Source organism: Sinohyriopsis cumingii, chromosome 18 (assembly GCF_028554795.1).
Source record: "Sinohyriopsis cumingii isolate HCF-2022 chromosome 18, ASM2855479v2, whole genome shotgun sequence".
NCBI classification, from domain to species: domain Eukaryota; kingdom Metazoa; phylum Mollusca; class Bivalvia; order Unionida; family Unionidae; genus Sinohyriopsis; species Sinohyriopsis cumingii.
In genome coordinates this window covers 63,627,516-63,649,941 of record NC_142978.1, presented here as the reverse complement: position 1 = coordinate 63,649,941, position 22,426 = coordinate 63,627,516, and the positions used below count along the sequence as shown (strand labels likewise).

The 22,426-nt window shown below is 42.1% G+C and overlaps 1 pseudogene; it reads left to right on the top strand.

Moving 5' to 3' along the window:
* Window positions 1–19,829, top strand: part of LOC149776787 (uncharacterized) — a 29,442-nt pseudogene extending 9,613 nt beyond the window's left edge.
* Window positions 19,830–22,426: the final 2,597 nt, after the last annotated feature.

Sequence of the window (22,426 nt, the reverse complement as noted above, 5' to 3'; positions counted from 1 at the left end):
ATACGGTTATTACTGTGAGAAATGTGACTATGGTTATAATAATCGAGAGCAACACAAACATTGTGGATGGAAATGCTCAAGATGTTTGGCCTCTCCACCCTGTCTGAGCGAAGAACCAGTGACTTGTTCCACTTGTCTGCGCACGTTTGTCAGCCCTACCTGTTACCAACAACATTTCAAAACACAAGGTTCACAGAAGAAATGTGCTTGTCAACTCCTGAGATTGTGCTCTACGTGTGGACAAGGCATACTTACCAACAATGCCAAGGCACACGTATGTCGAGGAAAGAAAAAATGTCACATTTGTCACCACATCGTGGACTTGGAACACCAATGTTACGTGCAAAAATACCAACCCCCACCAGAGAAAGAGGACGGTCACAAGAAGAAAGGCAATTTCATCTTTTTCGATTTCGAATGCATGCAAGAGACTGGCATTCACATCCCTAATTTCTGCGTGGCTCATCGAGCGTGCGAGAAGTGCATTCAAGAACCTATCTTCAGTCATTGCCCTCACTGTAGCAAGATTCCTGGAGGACGTGAAAAAATCTTTCGGGGACCGAACACGTTAGCCGATTTTGCCCAATGGGTCTTAGACCCCGTCGACAAGACGTGGAGCCAAGAGGACATCGAACGTTACGGAGATTGTCATCGTCATGCCACGGTGATGGCTCACAATTTTTCCGGATACGATGGACAGTTTCTTCTCAGATACTATACGGAACAAGGCACCGAGCGTCCTAAAGTGACTTTGAACGGAGCCAAAATCATTTTCATGCAAGTGGGACAAGTACAGTTTAAAGATTCGATGAGTTACTTGGCCATGCCTTTGAGTCGAATGCCTAAAACGTTTGGAATGACAGAAATGGCTAAAGGGTACTTTCCACACTTTTTCAATACGGAAGCCAATCAACACGACGTTCTACCCCGTTTGCCTGAGGCTCACTATTACGACCCCGACAACATGCGTACCGAACAACGAGAAGCTTTCTACGCTTGGTACCAGGCTCACGCCTCGGACCCTTTCGACTTTCAGGAAGAAATGCTAAAGTATTGTCGTTCCGACGTGGACATTTTACGGCGTTGCTGTGGAAAATTTCGAGAACTGTTCATGGAACACGGAGGGGTCGATCCTTTGAAAGAAGCTTGCACCATTGCCAAAGCGTGTTCCCTAGTGTATCGACAACGATTCATGCCTGAAAACACCGTGGCTGTCATCAGCCCTCAAACGACCCACTTTGTCAAGCGTCAATACTCGGTCAAAGCCCTACGTTGGTTACATTACTTGTGCGACAAGGAAGACAAGTGGATTCAGCATGCCCGCAACGGAGGGGGCGAAAAAACCATCGGAACGTATTCGGTCGATGGCTGGGACTTAGAAAACCCCAAGATCGTGTACGAGTTTAACGGTTGCTTATTTCACGGATGTCCCGTCTGTTACCCTGACCGTGGCACTAAAAGTCAGTTTTTGCAACGAACCATGGAAGACTTGTACCAGGACACTTGTCAGCGACGCCTAAAGTTAGAACAGCAAGGATACCAAGTGGTGGAAATGTGGGAACACGAGTACGATCACCGTTTGAAAACCGATCCCGAGTTTAAACGCCTCGTGGAAAGTTACCAGTTCATGGACCCGCTGAACCCGAGGGATAGTTTGTACGGAGGAAGGACCAATGCCACCTGTTTGCTGTACCAAGCCGAGGAAGAGATAGGAGAAGAAATCAAATACTTGGACGTGTGTTCGCTGTATCCCTACGTGTGCAAATATTGTCGCTTTCCTGTAGGGCACCCGCAATTATTCACGGAACACATCGACCTGAAAAACATTCGACAATACGAAGGCTTGATCAAGTGTAAAGTTTTGCCTCCCACGAACCTATACCATCCCGTCTTACCTCACCATTGTCAAGGCAAATTGATGTTTCCCTTGTGCCGTACTTGTGCCGAAACGTGCAACCAAGATCAACCTTGTCAGCACAGCCAGGAAGAACGGGCCTTGACGGGAACCTGGGTCAGCGTAGAATTGTTCAAAGCTTTGGACATGGGATACCAACTGTTAGAAGTGTACGAAATTTGCCACTTTCCCAAGACACAACAGTACCGCAAGGGTGATCCCAGTCAGAAAGGCATTTTCGCCGACTACGTGGATGCCTTTTTGAAACTGAAGCAAGAAGCCAGCGGCTATCCTTCCTGGTGTCACACTCCCGAAGACCAAATACAATTCAAAGAGAAATACCGGGAACAAGAAGGCATCACTTTAGACCACATCGAGAAAAACGAAGGCAGGCGATCGTTTGCCAAAGTGATGTTAAATTGCTTGTGGGGTAAAATGGCACAACGACCGTGTTTACCCAAGACGGAATATTTGACAGAACCTTCCCGCTACTTCCAGATGATTCACGACAAAACCAAATACATGAAACACGTGGACGTCGTTCGAGAGAATTTGATCTTGGTCAATTACGAAGAAGATCTGGACTTTGTACAAGACGACCCTTTTGGAAATGTCATCATTGCGGCTTACGTGACAGCTCATGCTCGCTTAAAATTGTACGAAGCTTTAGAATTGTTAGGGGAACGCGTCCTGTACTTTGACACGGACAGCTGCATTTACATCCATCACCCGATTCAACATCACCCTAACATCGAAGGAGACCGTTTAGGAGCCTGGACAGACGAGCATCCCGACGACAAGATTCTAAGTTTCGTCAGTGGCGGTCCCAAAAATTACGGCTACGAATACCGTGACAAACAAGGAGAAGTGCACACGACGTGCAAAGTGAAAGGACTGACTCTGAATTATCGTACCAGTCGTGTGGTCAACTTTGGGGTATTGAAAGAAGCCTTGCAATCGGGAGAGGATGGAAACTTTAAAGTGACCACCTATCAACCGAACAAGATTGTACGTTTACCCACTCACCACATCGTCAGTCGACCCTTGGAAAAAGTCTATCAAATTGTATACCAGAAGCGAGTTCGACTTCCCAATCATTTCACCTTACCTTACGGTCACGTCGGTATTGGTCTGTATATAAAAAAGGAACCCTAGGCAAGATCGATAGTTCATTGTGACTACCAAGACCGAGCGAACAAGATGAATACTTTGAAAGAGGCATCGTTCCAGTTTGGGGATTGTAAAAAAGTTGTATCTTCCTCTAGTGTGACTAATATTGGATGGATAAGACCCATGCATTGCGACGGAAAATGTCCGGAAGGAAACTGCGATTGTCCATGTGGTTACCATTGTAATTGCGTAACGGAGTTTGCAGACGAGTGCGATTGTGAGCCTTGCGATGGATACGATGCTGTACCTTGTGACCTGAGCGATGCCGTAAAGCATCATGGGAACTTTAGTGCCCCTACCCCTATCATGGAAAGTGATGCTGTGCGTGTCAAACCTGTGGGATGCGAAAGCGATGCTGCTCGTCCTCTTGGACATTTTACTGGGTTTCGTTTTAAAGGGGAATGTTCACCTTCACGTCTACCCCCCTACGGATGTCATCCAGCCCTGAGCAAACTCCTACCCATGTCACTCAACCCTCATCGAAACGAACCTGTGAAAAACGAATATTCTTTTCCTGTGCGTTTGTCGGAATACTGCGACTTTGAAAATCGTCTTCAATCGTTCAAAGGAAAATGGCCAAAGTATCTGGGAGGACCGACCCCCGAAGAATTAGCCAGAGCCGGATTTTTCTACTTGGGCGAAGGAGATAAAGTCAGGTGCTTCAGTTGCGATGTGACACTTCACCACTGGGAACCGCAAGATTCGGCCTACGTAGAACATGCTCGATGGTCACCGAATTGTCATTACTTACCCTTAGTGGGACCGAGACATTGAAGTAACTTTTTACCATAATCATCTGTTCATGGATACTTTACAAGAGAACATTCGTGCTTTGCCTGTGGAGTTGAGAGAACGCATTTATCGAGAACTGGTCAAAATACAAGTGAAACGTAAAGAACAATTGCATCCGATACGTCACCGGTGTTTGAACCACTGGTACCTGAAGGCTATACAAGGACTGATTGAATTGAAAGTGTTCCATTGGACAGACATTGATCAACGACCTCCTGGTTATAAAAAGGAATGGTTTGGTATGGACGATTTTATCTACTACATTGTAAACGTACTGCATCGAATTCCAGAGGAAGAGTTAACGAATTACCAACATCTTGAACACAATGTCAACTTGGTGAAAGAGGAAACTTCTGAACGAATTGTAATGTGTAGATTAGTGACTCAACGATTTAAATTCGACACTGAAGTGAAACCATGTTTGTGCAAAGAGTACATTTCTTGTGTCAGACCAAAGAGGATTTAGTATGACCTATTCATGGATACTTTACAAGAGAACATTCGTGCTTTGCCTGTGGAGTTGAGAGAACGCATTTACCGAGAGCTGGTCAAAATACAAGTCAAACGTAAAGAACAATTGCATCCGATACGTCACCAGATCTTTAACCACTGGTACCTGAATGGTATAAGAGAACTGATTCGTCAGAAATTCTTTCAATGGTCAGACATTGTTCAAAACTTTGAGGTCGCTAATGATCGACATGTTCATGATTATGGTTACTTCGAGATTCACCTAGTGCAATGCATTGAGGAAGACAAGTTAAAGGATTACCAACATATTTTACGTGGAATCTACTTAGAGGAAGAGGAAACACCTAAACGAACTCTGACGTTTCGGTTACAGTATGCAAGATTTAGATTCCCTACTGGAGAACGAAGATCTCTGGCTAGAAAGTACGTCTATTGCATCCGAAAAAAAGAGAATATAAAAACAGGCTGCCATGCCACGGTTTATGTCACATGTCATCCAACAGATTCCGTGGAAGGAACTCAATGACCATATTCAAACCGTGGATCATTACCATCAATTATTACAAGAACTGTATCCATTCAATTTTGGACGACAAGTGGTGTGTGTCTTAGTGACTTGTTTTCTGGGATTTCGTTTACCAGCCGATTCTTTGTGGACTCTTTACGATCAGTACTTACCACCTCCATGGCCTTAAATGGTCACGAAAAACTCCTTTTGTTCAAAGCCTTGCGTTTTCATCTGGATACTTCTCGACCTCAACAGGAAAAAAAGATTCGTCAACTTTTAGCTACCCAAGACGTGTATGACGATGTGTGTGTAGCTTGTGACTTACACCCTCATTGGACAGATGTTCGTGACTGGAAAAAGGGGGGTTTTGAGGCTTGGACCCAAGAAGTGGCCCAGTATGCACAAGAGTTGTTCAAGGAAAAAAGTTACTTTTCAACCTGTGTTAGTGACGGTGCCAGAAGAACCCGTCACCGAGAACAACCACTCGCTTCAGGACAGGACTGTCATGGACATTCCTGAAAGGTCATTCCGAGAGGACACTTGTGTGACAATACCTCATGTAGAGACTGTAAGAACATTACACACTGTCCCTAGGACATCTTGGTTAACCAAAACATGTTGTACAGACACTTGTTTATATTCCACTTTGATCGCTTTGCTGTGTTTTATATTCCTGTACATCACTATTTGGGTTGTATGTATTTTTGTCTTTCGTGTTCATATTTGAAACATTCAATAAACGTGTTCTGAAAAAGTATATAAACTCTTGTCTTGTTTGTTTTCGTGTCACAAGTGACATTTCTGACACCATGGCTACCTCTACTGTCTCTGCTCCCTCTTCCTCTACTGTCAAAGTCATCGACGAACACTTAGATCGTGCCAGTTGGGAGGCTTTGTATCTTCGCCATCCCTTTAACATGCTCATTGCTGGACCTAGCGGTTCAGGCAAAACCGAATTCGTCAAACGTTTGATCGAACATAAACATCATTTGATCGATCGTCCCCCTCAACGGATCGTGTGGTGTTACAAAGAGTGGCAATCGGCGTACAGCCTTTTGCGAGAAAGTCAAGGCGATTCCATCGTGTTTGTGGAAGGCATTCCTAAAGAAGACGACGGCATCGTCTCTGACTCTCGTCTAACCCATTTGGTCATTTTCGACGACATGTTAGGAGAAGACGAAGAAGAAATTAAATTGTGGTTCACGCGCAAAGGGCATCACCGTAATGCCAGTGTCATTTACATCACCCAAAATTTGTTTCAACAAAGTAAAGCCCATCGCACCATCAGTCTCAATGCGCATTACGTGGTCTTGTTTAAAAGCCCTCGAGATAAATCGCAAGTGCAAGTCTTAGCCAAACAGTTAGGAACGCCTTGGCTGACTCAGGCGTACGACGATGCCACTCAAACGCCACACGCCTATTTACTCGTCGATTTGAAACCTACGACCCCCGAGGATTTGCGATTTCGTACCCACTTGTTTCACCACTGGTGCCAAGACGGAGGGCCTGTCCTGTACACGTCTCCGTCCTCGACTTCATTTCACTCCCCATCAAAAAATCTATAAAAACCTCAGACCCTTTTTCGTCTGTCTCACACAGTGTGAACATGACGTCCCTTCAGTCGCATCTTCCCGTCAAATTGATTCGTGCCTTGTATGGCATCAGTCGAGAAAAAGATCCACAAACACGAGCCCGTGTCTTAGAAGCTAGTCTCAAAGAAGTCTTACGATGGTTCACGGTGACGGCACGTCAATTACTCCAAGGAATCATTCAGATTCCTCATCAAACCCAACGCTTTTTCGATCGAAACAAAGTCGCTTTGGTCCAACTGGCCGATCCCCGCATCGACACTCAAACCAAAAAACAAATCATTTTGAAACCTGGAGGGAGCGGTACTCTAGGAGGGGTCATCATTCGCTCACTCTTAAGATGGGATCCTAATGCCCCCAAAGTTATCCCCAAGACAAAAGTCCAACGAAGCCCCAAGAAGAAAAAGAAAAAGACCAGGTCCCCAAGAAGAATAACTTCTCCAGTGGCAGGACCCTCCTCTTACCAGACACCACCCCGAAAAAAGAAAAGAAGCCCCCAGAAAAAGAAACAGAGAAAAAGTCCCCAGAAAAAGAAAAGTCCACAGAAGAAAACTAGTCGCAAGAGAGGCACTTCGGCCAGGACGCAACCTTACACTCGCAAACCACGACCTGCCACGGCAGTGACTGCGTCTCCGGCATCCTCACGTTCATCCACTTCTCCGTTGATGACACCCAGAACTGAAGAGTACTTGGAGACGTTGATCACACCAAGAACATCTCCGTTGATGACCCCCAAAAGAACTTCCCCAGTGGCAGGACCCTCCAATTTAGTGGCAGTGGCTGCTGCTCACAAAGTACCTTCTCCCAAAATCAAAGTCTAAGAAAGATCGGGCATGTTACAAAGTTTACTGGATTTGTCCAAGCAAGAACTGGCTCGATTTAGTCCGTTGCGTACCCCTGCACGACGTGTCATGCCTGTCCTCAAACTGATAAAACGTAAAGACAATCAGTGGCGACGCGTTCCAGTATAAAAAGAGCCTGTGACCAAGTCGGGGTATCAGTGAACTTGTAAAAAAGATGTCACCTCCAAGAAGCCACAAAAGAAAGAGACAAAGGCAGACGCGTCATCCGACAAAGCGCTTAGCCAAGCATCGACATTACCCTAAGAAAAGACACAGTCGTTCCAAGAAAAAGAGGCGTCAACAAAGGGGAGGATTCCTTGGCGATTTTGGGAAAAACATTGTCACCTTTATGACAAAGCGATAGTCCCAAAAAAAGATAAAAGGGTGTGCGTTAAGTCATCGACGTTAGTGTCTGTTCGGTGAATGTCCCGGAACCCACAAGCAAAAATGTCACCCTCCAGAAAACCCCAAGGAAAGAAAAGGAAAGGACTGCCACCACGTTTAGCTAAACATGGGGACATGTTATCTGTCCTGTCCAAAGCTTCTTCGCCCCTACGAAAAAAACTCATTCAAACGGCCTCCAAAGAGGTCATCGATACCGTCTGCGAATGTTGTTTGAACGTTTTGAAAGGCACGATCCCTTTGTCCAAACACCAGAAACAATGCTTAGGCAAACATCGTCACGTTCTTCGCCAAATGGTTCAAAAGAAAATTCCCATTCGTCAAAAAAAGAAGATGTTGGTTCAACGTGGAGGCATTTTGCCTCTCTTGTTAGGCCCCATACTGAAAGGAGTCTTGGGAACCATGTTGGGAGGACTGATGGGAGCAAGATAAAAAGGCCTTCGAAAGTCCCAAGATCTCAGAATCGACCCCTGACAACCCCATGGAAGGACGAAAACTAGCTTTAGTGCCTTACAAACGATGGATGGAATACCATCGGTGGCAAGAACAACGCACCCCGCATTTACCTCCCAATCCCAATTTGAGCGAGATGTCCCAGTTACAACACGAATTGCAATCCTTGATGGATCGCCAAGATTTGTCCGAAACAGAAAAATCGCAAAAGTACGGTCAACTCTTGCAACGACTGCAACTCTTTCACCAGAAAGCTTTAGACGAAACAGCTCTACCCACTTTGAAAGATTTTAAGACCTTGATGAAAAGTCCAGCACCATCACCAGTACCAGTACCAGTACCGGTACCAGTGGTCAAGAAAGAAAAAGGAAAAGAAGAAGAAGAAGAAGAAGGGTTTCAAACTCCACCAGAAAAAGTACGCAAGTTAACAACACCACCTACCTCCAGAATTGGATGGATTAAAAAGATGATGGCCACCCCTTCTTCATCACAAGAGAAAAAGAAAGTGAAGACAGAAGTGAAACAAGAACCGATATCCCCTGCTCAGACATCCTCCTCTTCGACACCTATTGCCGGTCGCACACGCAAAGCCTTGCAATCCAAGAAAATACCCCAAGAGAAAAAGAGTAGCCTCTTCCAAGAGTGGGTGCCTTATTAACACACAAACACAAAAAAATGGAAAAAGTCTTAGCCAGCATTTACTACGATCCCTCCCATCCTGCAGGTTACGCAGGAGTTCAAAAATTGTATCGTGCTGCCAAAACTCGACTGAAAAGTCTCCGTTTACCTCAAGTGCAACGATGGTTACAAGAACAAGCTACCTACACTTTGCACAAACCCATTCGACGCAAGTTTGCCAGAAGTCGCACCCGAGTGGAAGGCATCGATCATCAATGGCAAGCCGATTTAGCCGATGTCTCTCATTTGGCCAGCTACAATCGTGGCTACAAATATTTGTTTTGTGTCATCGACGTCTTTTCCAAATTTGCCTGGGTCGTGCCCTTGACTTCCAAATCGAGCAGCGAGTTAGTGCGAGCCCTGCAACGGGTGTTGAAACAAAGTGGTCGTCGCCCTCTTCGATGGCAAACGGACAAAGGCACCGAATTTCTGAACCAAGCTTTCCAAAAAGAATTAAAGAAGCGTGACATTCATTTTTTTACCACCGAGAATCCCGAAACCAAAGCCAGCATCGTGGAACGTTTTCAACGTACTTTGAAAGAACGCATGTGGAAATATTTTACGCATTACCACACTCTGAAGTACATCGACATCTTACCGCACCTGGTGCAAGCGTACAACCAATCTTACCATCGAAGCATCGGACGTGCCCCGCAAGACGTGACTCCCGACAACGAAGTGCTGGTGTTCGAGCGCCTGTTCGGTACGTCCCCGACGAGGGCTGTCCCCAAGAAAAGTGGAGAGTTGGCCGTAGGAGATTGGGTGCGCATTGGCAAAACCAAACGCACTTTCGACAAAGGTTACTTACCTAACTGGACGACCGAACTGTTTCGCGTTACTGGACAAGTGCATGGGCGTCATCCTGCCGTCTATAAATTGGAAGACATGAACGGAGAAGTACTCAAAGGAACGTTTTATTTGCCCGAGTTACAACGTGTCACCAAAAAAGAAGACGACGTGTACGACATCGAAAGCATTCTCGAACGCAGAACCCGTAAAGTGGGCAAACGACGTGTCAAAGAAGTCAAAGTACGTTGGAAAGGATATCCACCCAGTTTCGATTCTTGGATCGACGCTTCGCAAGTCATCGACTATAAAAAGAAGAAGTGACCATCATGCCCTTTCACTCAGCAGACGCAGCTACGTCGACCACTCCTTCTTCCCCTAGTTCTTCTGTGCAAGATTTACAAAAACAACCCTTGTGGGTGTGGTGTGGAGAACGTGTGCCTAAAACGCAAATCGTCTTTTTCTGCCAAATCTTCGTGGTGTATTGTGTCATCGGGGCAGCCATCGCCAATTTGAGTTTGCAACAAGGAGACAAACAATTGTGGACCATTTTATTGAGCAGTTGCATCGGTTACCTGCTTCCCAATCCTTCCCTGAAATTCTCCTCGAACGGGAACGTTGTGTCCAGTGCCAGTGCCAGTCACCACTCCAACAACCACAACCAGAACCCCATTTTGGGCGGAGACACGCCTCTGACGTCCAGTAATATCCCCTCGGACAGCCACAGAACTCTAGAATTATGAGTCACGAAAACCAATTTTACTTGACCTTACCCAGTGACAGTTCCATGGAGGTGTTTCCCAATAACACGTTGTGCTGTTACACGGCCAAATTACCTCAAGCCATCCCCTTAGATCACGAAGCCCATTGGGAAGTGGGTTTAGTAGAAATGATTCACCCGACCCAAGTCCTCAATGTCCTTTCCAATCAAAATAAATTTGATGTGGAAGTTCATGACGAACAAATGCAACAGTACTTGGATACCCATAGCAAATATGACAAGAAAACCCGTTCACCAAATCTAAAGTGGACCACCTATCACTTGTTCATTCCCCCAGGCTATTATTTTAGTGGTCAACATTTGGTCAACACCATAGCCACCAGGTTTAATGGTGTGTTTCTGAAAGCTTTGGAAAGTGTCAAAAAAAGTGTCACCCTGGAGTACCACAAAACAGCTCGTCGCTTCCTGATAAAATTTCCTGAGGGGTCCAAAATCATGTCTTTCTTGTTTTGTCCTGAATTGTTTGACATGTTGGGTGGTGACATGGAGCTGAGGAAGAAAGTAGAACAACAAAAAGGCGAATTACTAGTCATTTCTGACAACGATACTTTTGCCAAGTATTTTCGTACCCCGGTAGAACTGAACCAAGGACTAAATTTGATGTTCGTGTACTCCGATGTGGTGGAGTATAACGTGGTGGGACACACCTCCGTACCGTTACTGCGTGTCATTCCTTTCAAAGTGGATTCTGCCGCAAACGCTGACGAGGAAGGTGGAAACACTTACCACGTCCACCGCGAATTTGTCCATCCTCACTATTTGCCTGTCAGCAAGTCGTATTTGGACACAGTCAACATTACTATAAAAGGAGATTTGGGACAAAATATTCCATTCACCAAAGGAAAAGTCACGGTGAAACTCCATTTTCGAAAACGGTTCTCTCACGACTCGTAAGTAAGTCATGTATCCAGTGTACCGAGGGGTGGCTCGACAGCGAGGACACGGTTTAGGAGACATGTTAAAATCAGCCTTTCGTTCGGTGGCCCCGGTGTTGAAACCGATGGTGACACGCGGATTGCACGCCTTGAAAGATGCGGCACTGACGCAAGGCAAAGAATTTCTTCAAAATGTCATCATCGACAAACAAAACCCTAAAGAAGCCTTCATGAGGGCAGGCAAAAATGTCTTGCTGCAAACAGGTAAAGACATTTTAGGCCGACGAGACACACCTATAAATGCCCTGCACGCTACCGAGTCAAGCATTCAGCAAGGACAAGGCAGACAGAGACGACGAAGAAGAAAACACCCTTTCACCAGACTTCAAGCGAGAAAGGCCAAGAAAAGAAGAACCGTTCGAGACTTAGACGTTTTCGATTATTGAAACACAGAACAAAATGATGCACCGAGAGTCTTGCGCCTGTTCCAAGACGGAACTGGATCTGTTTGCCATGCCCCCCACCATGATGACGATGCAAGAATCCCAATGGGTGGAATTTCATCCCGTCTCCTCATTGGCCGATTCCGCTCCCATCGAGTTTGAAATCAAGGGACAGCCCGAAGATTACATCGATCTGAATAGCAGTTACTTGTACTTGAAAGTCAAAGTTCTAGATAAGGATGGTAATGGAATAAAAGACGATGACGAAATAGGTCCCGTCAACAATTTCATGCAGTCCTTGTTCAGCTCAGTGGATTTGTACTTGAATAACAAACTAGTCAGCAGCAGCATGGATACATACCCTTACCGTGCCTACTTGGAAGATCTCTTGACGTACGGAATAGATGCCAAGGATAGTCATCTCAATGCCTGTGTGCTGTGGGTAGCTGACGAAGCGGGCAAGTTAGAAAAAACAGATACATCCAATTCCAGCTTTGAGGCAAGAGCAGACAAAATCATAAACAAGAAAAGTTTAGAACTGATGGATCGTTTGCATTTGGACATGTGGTTGCAAGAGAAATATTTGCTGAACGGGGTGAATGTCCGCTTGAGACTGAATCGCAGCAGTGCCGCTTTCCATTTGATAGCTGCTGATCCTACTAAGCCTCCTAAAAGCATAATCCAAGAAGCCAAACTCTACGTACGACGCGTGGAAGTGTTACCCAAAGTAGGTAACGACATCAGTCAAACGTTGAGCAGAACGACCGCCAAGTATCCCATACGACGTGTGGAAGTGAAAACGTTCACCATTCCCAGCGGACTGCAATCCATAACCGAAGATCATCTGTTCCAAGGACAGCTACCCAAACGTTTAATCCTTGGTATGGTCTCGAATTCAGCCTTCAACGGAGCCTTCAATCAAAATCCTTTCAACTTTCAACACTTCGGCGTGACCAAAATCGAAGTCAGTCGCGATGGTAAGACCTTGTGTACCCGACCTTTCGAACCTAAATTTGATGACGGGAATTACTTGAGATCGTACTTGTCCCTGTACGAAGCCACCGGCCAGTTAGGAACCAACACCAGTCACGGCATTGAGTACGAAGATTATGCAGGAGGCTATGCTTTGTGGGCTTTCGATTTTACTCCAGACCAAGGCAGCGACGAGGGACATTTCCACCCTATAAAATCTGGCCAGATTCGTGTGGAACTTCAGTTTAAAGAAACACTGAAACAGACAGTGAACGTCATCCTGTATGCAGAATTCGATAATACCATAGAAATCAACAGTTTGAGAGAAGTCATTCTAGATTACTAGAAACCATGGAAGACTGTTATCCCTCTTTACCTAGTGGAGAAACTTTGGACATGGAATGTAAGGAGACCGTGGAAAAAGAAGAAGAAGTGATCATGATGAAGTCCCGATGGCCAGAACAAGAAGCCCATTTAGTCTCCTGTTTTGCCAAACACTTGGTCGACAAAATGACGGAATTGATCAAGAAAAATTGTTATGGATGTCAAAACGATCATCCCAGTCAAATTCAACACGATAAATGCCTGATGTTGAGTCAAGAAGAAAAATTGGACGAGTATCTGGACGAAGCTTGGAGTCTCATCTCGAACAAAGACGTGTTGCACCAGTGGTATAAAGACTTGCGTGAACATTCTTGTCCACCATTAACCACTCAAGAGATCCATCGTATCGAAGCTCTCCTGAATCAGAGTGAGGAAACAGAACGAATAACCGTTTATTCGTCAGACATTTTCAAGCAAAAAGTCAGGATCGAATTGACGACTTATTATTACCTGTGAAGAAGAAAACACAAAACAATGGATACCTGGGAACTTTATTACCTTTTGAACCACAGTTCGTATACGGCTTCTTGGAATCCTATCGTCTGTGCTAAAGATGAACTCCCTCATCGCAAACCTAAAGACCATCAAGCTTACGTGATCAACACGGACGACAGTCATCTCCCAGGAACCCACTGGGTAGCCGTCTACTTTCCTCAAGAAGGATGTGTGGAATATTTCGATTCGTACGGATTGCCCCCTTTGGAAGACGATATCATCGACTTTATGAGAAGAAATGCTCAAACCACCCGATTCAATAACGTGAAATTACAAGGCACAGATTCCTTGGTGTGTGGACAGTACTGTGTGTATTTTCTGCATCATCGCAGCCTGGGCTATTCCTTAGAACATTTAGTGACTCATTTCGATCCTCGTTCTTCTGCTAGAAATGATGTGAAAGCAGATCGATGGTTTTGTGACCATTATGCTTATCTTTTGTCTCAAGCTAGGAAACGTAGTGTCCATCAATGGCCTAATGATTTCCAACAGTGGAAATCACAATTTCATTCACAACGTTGTCAGCCCTGTTCTAAGTAGATTGTTAATTGAGAAAAAAATGTTAGATGTTATAGTGTTATATTATTGTTAAAAAATGTTAGAGTTGTTGTTTAGTGTTAAGTGATTTTTGAATAAAAAATGTTGTGTTTTGAAAAAATGCCTTTGTCTTTTGTTTAGCTATAAGAATGTTGAATTGATGCTCTTTCATTTCTTACTATCCCTCTCATGAACGTTGCGGCTCGAAAAAACCGTGTGGGGGATGTTTTCCTTCACGTCCGCGCTTTAACTTTAAGAACCGGGGTTGTTTCCAGTCTAACCATCCATTGTCGACTCATCCTCCTAAGAAGATGTGCTCCAAACTAGCTAAGCTCAACGAAGCCTACGTGAATTTGCATAGGGTCAGACACAGTCTGATACCGAAGCCAGAAGAAATAGAGAATGTGAGAATGTTAAAAATCACTGAAGACCTAATAGAAGAGCTCTTCAGAGAAGAAGTGAACAGGGAAAAAGAAGAATGGACAGAGAAGTACAGACTTCAAAAACAGCAGCAACAGCAACAACAAGAACAGCAGCAGCAGCAGCAGCAGCAGCAGCAGCAACCTGAACCTGACAGAGGCTTTGTCGATTGCCGTATCGACACCAAAGAGTTCTTCTTCTCTTTCCGAAGAAGCAGACCTATTGCCAGAAAGTCTATCCTCAGAGGACATCGCATTCTTAGAAACTAAAAAAGAATGCCATAGCAAAACAAAAAAAACAGCCCTTTTCAGGGCTACCCCAATACTCTAGAAAAGAAGTAATGATCCATTTGCCAATGTGTGTAGGTAGAGTAGTGTGAAAATAAACACTAACTCTTTCTTAAAAATTTTGAGGGTATGTGTTGGTGTGTTTGTGTTTGTAAGTGATAAAGTAGGTTGGTGTGGATAGTAGATTAAAATGATGTTTGTTTGGTTTTTTTGGGCTGCTTGAGGTGTATATTTGGGGTTAGATTGGATTGCTTTGAGTATGTGGATAGTCTATTGAAGTGATGGGTAGCATAAAAAAGTGAGCGAGTGTTTCTTTTAGGTCCGCGCGTTGTTGTTTTTTTGGTCATGATCTAGGTAAGATGAATTTTATGTTTTTAGGGGGATGTTTTCCTTCACGTCCGCGCTTTCAGTATAAATTGAAACTCGTTCGGCAGTCCAGCTACCCTTGTTGATTGATCAACACCAAAAAATGAACACGAGACTTGAGAAACTGTTGGAGCTTCATGTGCATCTGGAATATGCCAGGCGCATATTAAATGAACTGGCCGCGGAAGCCATTGTCGAGGAGGGAAGAATAAGAGAGGAGGAAAGAAGAAACAAAGAAGAGGAGGAGAGAAGATATAAAGAGGAAAGAAGAAAGAAAGAAGAAGAGGAGGAGGAAAAGGAGAGAAGAAAAAATTTCAAAATCCCAGAGAGCGAAAATTGGGATTCTGAAGCGACATATCCTGCCTCTGCTCTCTCCCCCCAAAAGGTAAAAAGTAACTGGGGGATAAGATGCGTATGTGGCGCCAGGCCTGGAAGGTGCCACCATTAACCAGGTGCCCATGAAGTTCCAAACAAAACAGCCCTTTTCAGGGCTACCCAATACTCTAGAAAAGAAATAACTATTAATTTGCCAATGTGAGTAGGTAGAGTAGTGTGAAAATAAACACTAACTCTTTATTAATAGTGGAAGTGTATGTGTTTGTGTGTTTGTGTTTGTAACTAATGAAGTAGGTTGGTGTGAATAGTAGATTATGGGTTTCTTTATTGTTTCTTAGCGTATGTGGAGAGTATAGTTTGGGTTTGATTATATGAAATGAGAAAAGTGGGGATGTTTTCCTTCACGTCCGCACGTTGTTAGGTTATGATCTAGGTAAGATCAATTTTATGTTTTAGGGGATGTTTTCCATCACGTCCGCGCTTTTTGTATAAGAACCCACAGTATTCGTGGTTCAAACCATTCTGCAAAGAATAAAAAGAAGATGGCTTCAAACCACCTTAACAAAATGGAAAAATTGCAAAACGTCATGGACAATTTAGGAATGTTTGAGCAAATGTTGGTTAACCTAAACGAGGATCACTACTCATATAGTCCCCATAGAGTGAAGATGGAGATAAACAATTTACGAAAAATGAAGGTAATCATCAGTGATCTGTTAAAAGAAATAAAGGAGGAAAAGGAGGATGAAGAGGAAAGGATAAGGATGAGAGAATGGAATGAAAAAATTGAAAAAGAAGAAGAAAATGAAAAGAGGAAGAAAGAAGAGGAGGAAGAGAAGAAGAAAGAAGAGGAGGAGAAGAAAAAAAAGAAAGAGAAGAAGAGTGTAGGAGATAAAATAAGAACTTGGTGGAGGAAAAGAAGAAATTAGAAGAAGAAGAAGAAGAAAACCCACAGGCCCTTTTCAGGGCCAGCCATATTTCTCGAAAAGAGATAGTCTTTGAATTGCCTACCCCTTTTTTAAAAAAATTTTTTTTAAAAAAAAATCCCATGTTAAATTCCCCTTGTCCGTAGAGTGTCCCACGATTTATTCCCATGTTAAATTCCCCTTGTCCGTAGAGTGTCCCACGATTTATTCCCATGTTAATTCCCCTTGTCCGTAGAGTGTCCCACGATTTTTCGCCATGTTAAATTTCCATTGTCCGTAGAGTGTCCCAGGGGTGTTTTGACTGGAATTTCCATTGTCCGTAGGGTATCCCACTTCACTACTAACATAATTAAAAGGAAATAACAGGAAAGATTATCACTTTCAAAAGTTAAAAGCAACATTAACCAATCCAAAATTCATGCAACAAGAAACTAAATATATCAATTCGATATTTAGCAATATCTTGTGCTTCTTTTCTGGAATAGGTACAAAAGGTAAAAGATAATCACCTAATGATGTATAAAATCCTAAAGTAATACAACAACAACACAGATATAGTTGATGATATGAGCCAATCCACCGGGTAGGGTGTGAGGGGGGTTGGCTCACCAAAAAATGACGTCGGAATTTCGCACGTTTTCATCCTGGGGGAGGTGGACAACTCCACGCCTCGTAAGTTCAACTAACCAAAATAAATCTAAAATTAGAGCAATAATTAATAGAGAAAACAACATAACAAATAATCCCCTTAAAGTCCTCTGATAATCCCTCACATAAAAGCCCCTGCCCCATTTACCTACTAAATTCCGAAACAAAAGAGAAAATATAGCATACATTTTATATTAAATAAAGGTATAGTACTTGTCCAGGCGGGACGAGGGGGGAAAAAACCACCGAGGGAAGTGTGAAAGAAGTTATTTTTCAGAAACTTACATCGCAAATGCGTACGGGTCCACCATAAATTGGGCTAACAAGAATATGATATGCACAAATTAAGATACATATCAAATCAAAAACAGCATAACAAATTATCATATACTCAAAATAAAGTCAAATAATATAAAATAAGTAACAACTAGACCTCGAACAAATATCTCACCTACTGAAACTTAAAGCTGCTCTAACGAACGCACATATTATTCCTCTATAACTCTATTCTTTTTTTCTTTCTTTAATTAAAAAATCCCAATAACAATAAAAAACGATATAAGGCTATAGGTATATGCATAATACAATACTTTAATTCTTATCTCAATTAAACTTTAATTATATACAAGATGGCCCTAAACCCAAGTCATCAAACCCAGCCACACAATATAGCAATGATTGGAAAGCAAGCATAAAGTATCATGTTTTATAACCATACAAACTGACGAATTAATGCATACGAAACATTAAAGTGGTCCAAAATCTCAGACCATCAGGTCTTGATGCAAAAGGCGGCAACAGCTGGCACATTAAATAAATCCCGTACATAATATTTAGAGCTTTGACCTAAAAATTAGAAAATATAAGGTGGTCAAAAACCCAAGACCCTCATGAAGTGGACTTAATCTAATCAGAATACCTTGGGAAAAAGTGAACTTGCCAGATTATATAAAGGAAAACCTGATCCATAAAATCAAAGCATATAAGGTGGTTACAATCCAAAACCATCAACACATACTGACATAAATTGGTTCCAAACAAAACCAAAAGAACCAAAATCAGGGTCGAGAGTTCCAAAAGAAGTTAACCAACACCTAGCAAGATCCCGTTTAAAAGGAAACAAATAAAAGAAAGAAATTCCTTGTTCTCTTACAAATAAGAAGTAAGAAAATTAGCACAGATACCTCTATTCCAAATCAGTGGCAAGATGACACCATTATATTTCGGCCGAGGTATCCAAGTAAACTATAATCAAGGGAAATCATCAGGTGACATCAGCTGAGGCTTCTGAACAGTAACATTAAGGAGCATGCAGAGTACACATTGATACGGCAGGTTGTGGTTCTTATACCCAAACGACGGTACATTAAGAAGACACATGTGCTGCTATTAAAGAATCGTACAAAGCGTAATGGCCATAAATGACTATAATTCATGATCAGTCAGAGAGTCTTGTTATTCTTTGTTAATTTCCTATGAGAAGAATGACAGAACACTTCAGAGCTGGAACATGGAGAGAAGCCATCAGTTTGAGTAATTCCTGAGTCTACTAGATTAGATGATGCGGGATCCCAACAAGATGCGCCTGAAGAGGGAGACGATTTCTTTGAAAGTAGCGAAATAGTTTGTAAAAGAAGTCCTGAATGAAGAGGTGCTGAAAATCAAGACTGCATGAGATGAAGAAAAAAGGGAAATGGAGCTCTAGATGAGGGGGGGGGGGGGAGAGAGAGAGAGAGAGAGAGAAATTCGTGCTCCTCATTCAAATGAGGATGAGGTTACAAGAAAACCTGCGACAGATGGAAGCAAAGGAACAAAACCACCAACAGCAACAACAATAACAAATGCAACAACAGCCCTTCCCTCACCCCACCAGGTTCTACGAACAGATGATTGAGAGATGGAGGCAAATAGGTCTGAGTTTAGATTCACTGTCTCCATCAATCCTTGGGAGGAGATGGATTGAAACAAAGATGTACTAAATGTGATAGATGTACTAAATGTGATAGATGTACTAAATGTGATAAATGTACTAAATGTGAAAGTACCAAATGTGAAGCTCACGCTGAAGATTATGCCATATTTGGAGAGTGGTGACTAAAAATAAAAACCAAACGACCCTTTTCAGGGTCACCCGGATCTCTTCGAAAAGAGAATTACTACTCAAGCACATTGCCACTAAGTTTGCTTAACGTTTGTTTATTTGTACATGTCTATGTCAATGACTGTTCATAGCTAACTAAAATTAAAGACCCGCTTCAAATAAGGTTTTACTATTACATTTACACGCTGAACCCGTGTCAAGCGAAGGTGAGAGACTTATGTGGGAGAAAGGCTTGTCTGGATAAGTTCATGTGTCCCTCCAAAACTATGTTTACTATTACAATAGCAAATTGTTTGGTTTTCGCGGATGCGATGAACACAGACAAAAATAAATCACTTTGAATTTGCAGTGAAAAGCTGTAACACAAATAAAGGTGTGCTTAAGCAGTGCAGGGTAAATCCTATAATTGTTTGATTGTATGATTACAGTAGTGGAGTAGATGACTCAAGAATATTTAAAAATAGTTAGCAGTAGATACTTTTATTGGAGACCGCTCTAAGTTATAGATGGACAAGTCAGATATAGTGAACTGGTTCTGGAAATAAACAAACTGAACACTTTTATGAAGGAGATATTTTTAAGTGGAATATCAGGACGGCGTAGCCTCCATTCTGAAAATAAGAGACTTATTTATCGATTTCAAATTAACAATGAATACCTGAAGAAGAAATAATGGAAGGACAGGCCATCTATAATTACGGGTAACAACGCATCCAAGCAATCATCTGCGTTTGATGACTACATGTTCCAAATTTGATAGTAATGCAGCCTTGATCATCCAAGAAATTTCAGCAGAGTGTATAATTTTGTGAGCAAACTAGTTTTCAAAATATGATCGTGGAGCAACGTTGGGCTGATATATTAAATAAAAATATACACCAATTAAGGTCTACGTGACATTTTGTTGCTCTTGCACTGTTGGTACATTATTCTTCACTACGTGCATATAAATAGAACTGCAATTTCTACCACACCAGTATTGTACTAGAACTATTCAGAAGAAATAAGAAACGAGATTTCGTTTCTTATTCTTTTCTCTTTTACATTCTTGGTCTTTTCAAGATTATAGGTTGCCTTGTGCACATGACACAACTATTTTTGATGTGATGCCAGCGGGGATTCGGAACAATAGTAAACAGAAAATGTTTTGTGTCTATAATAGGTTTTTTGTGTGTAACGTGCCTGAACATAGCGAATTTATCACAGATATCATAACTGAAACGAACATAAACATATGTTGGTTCCTGACAAAAGAAGTATAACCAAAGGATTTAAGGTTTTATACTGTTATGTTATAAGTCAACCCATTTTGTGAGGAAATTAAATAACATACAGTAGGCCTTACGGAGCTGCATTTCTTCACACACACACACACACACACACACACACAGATCAAAGCCAACTAACATTTAAGAGCATTTAATTAATTCGATCTTGCAAAATTTAAATTAAAAAAATAGGTCTGTACTGTACCGTACTTTCGTGGAGTGCATAAGCAAAGGACCGTCTTCACATGTACTGCAAAATATACATTGTCTGCCGCAAAGGAAATGTGTATAGGGTACTTCATTGTGTCTAAATCTATGAAATTCAAAACATATATAGGATAAATAATTGTAATAATCAGTTAAAAATGGATCTTCGAACAAAATACACGTCAGCTTCAATCTAGACAGTGTAAGCCAATATATCCTTTGAATCTTAACATTTCCAAGGTGTTTGGCAATCTCAGAGTATAATCAGGGCAATCTCAGAGTATAAAAAGGGAATCCCAGAGTATAAAGTTTGGACGGATATTTTATGCATTTTTATTTTCTTGTTTATTTTACTAGCCTTTCGAAAGTGATAAATACCATATAACAGTAATAAAGATGTCGATGGATGAGGGTAGAGTTTGGTCGTTTTACGGCACTTTTAGCGCATTATTGGCTATTTCTAACCCATGATACCAGTCCAGGGTAGCCATAATTGGCTACATCAGTGTTGGAAAAGGATTTAGTTCAAACTTCCTCCGGATAATATGACCAATAACTCCATCTTAATTACAACGCTAATCCTCTACCTGGCATGACGTCCTGCCTGTCCTACATAGGGCATCTGTCTCTCAGCTGGGTATCGCGAAAATTATTTTATTGAGGTATGATAAGGTATTTCGAAACGTACCACGTGATATCTACAACGGTATAAAGCAGTTATATTAGGAACCATCAATTCAATGCTGGGGAAGGGGCATGACACCTTTATGTTTAATTTCTACCTGTCGGTTGTTGGAAAACTATTTTGCTCTGATCTATAGGAAGAAAAAAAAAACACCACTGTATACATATGTTATTATTAGGAACACATTTTAATAAAATAAAGCAAAATATTTCCGTTCAAAAGAAAATAACAGTCTTAGCCCCACTCCACAAGTTCAGTTTACAAAACCTTAGAGCAGAGGAATTTGATATGTCTATGCCAACCTTTGTATAAGTTGCAATCTAAAAGCTGTAACTAAACCGGGACGATTAAGCCTATAGTATAGTTTATACTGTTAAAGACATAAAGCTGACATTCAATAGTATTTTGATAAAAATCAAAGTGTTGATACTGAAGCCTACAATTTACTACTTACACTATTGGTATAATAAGGAGAAAACAGTAAACAAAAAACACTAACTTATCAAAGGAGAAAATATTTCTTAGACTTGACGATTGCAAATAACTAAAACATAAACGTGGGGTATTTTTTCTTTTGTGGAACGTCCCTTTTCTTTTTGTTAGGGCTGGAGATCGGAACGACATCAAACCGGTAAACGGTTCAAAAGTTGTTTTTTGCGACTTCTTGAAACATTTTTTAATATCGTCGAGCCCAGAATTCAGAACTTTGTGGCACTTGGCAAACTCATCTGAAGAGCACATGTCGTAGCCATAGTAACTCTCTGTTAGTTATCTGTCTATAGCGGTGTTGTAACTACTAAGATTATCATAGTGCATACTAATCGGTTTCATTATAGTAATCAGTCAGGCATCAATTTAGATTATTAATTAAACAGGGGTAAGTTAAAGTTTTCTCCAAACGTGGAATAATTTCTAACCATTCCTATAATCTTGACACGAGTCCCTAAGTCTTTCTTTCTTCGTCTGGATCTTTCAACTTTCAGTACAAGATTTCAGCGGCGAAGTAACTGGTCTCGCCCTCTCTTTCGTGTTTGGTGTCATCTGGAAACACCAGCTTCCAATAAGAATTCATGGTCGAACATACTGTCCAAAATATCGTTGCCAATCTCG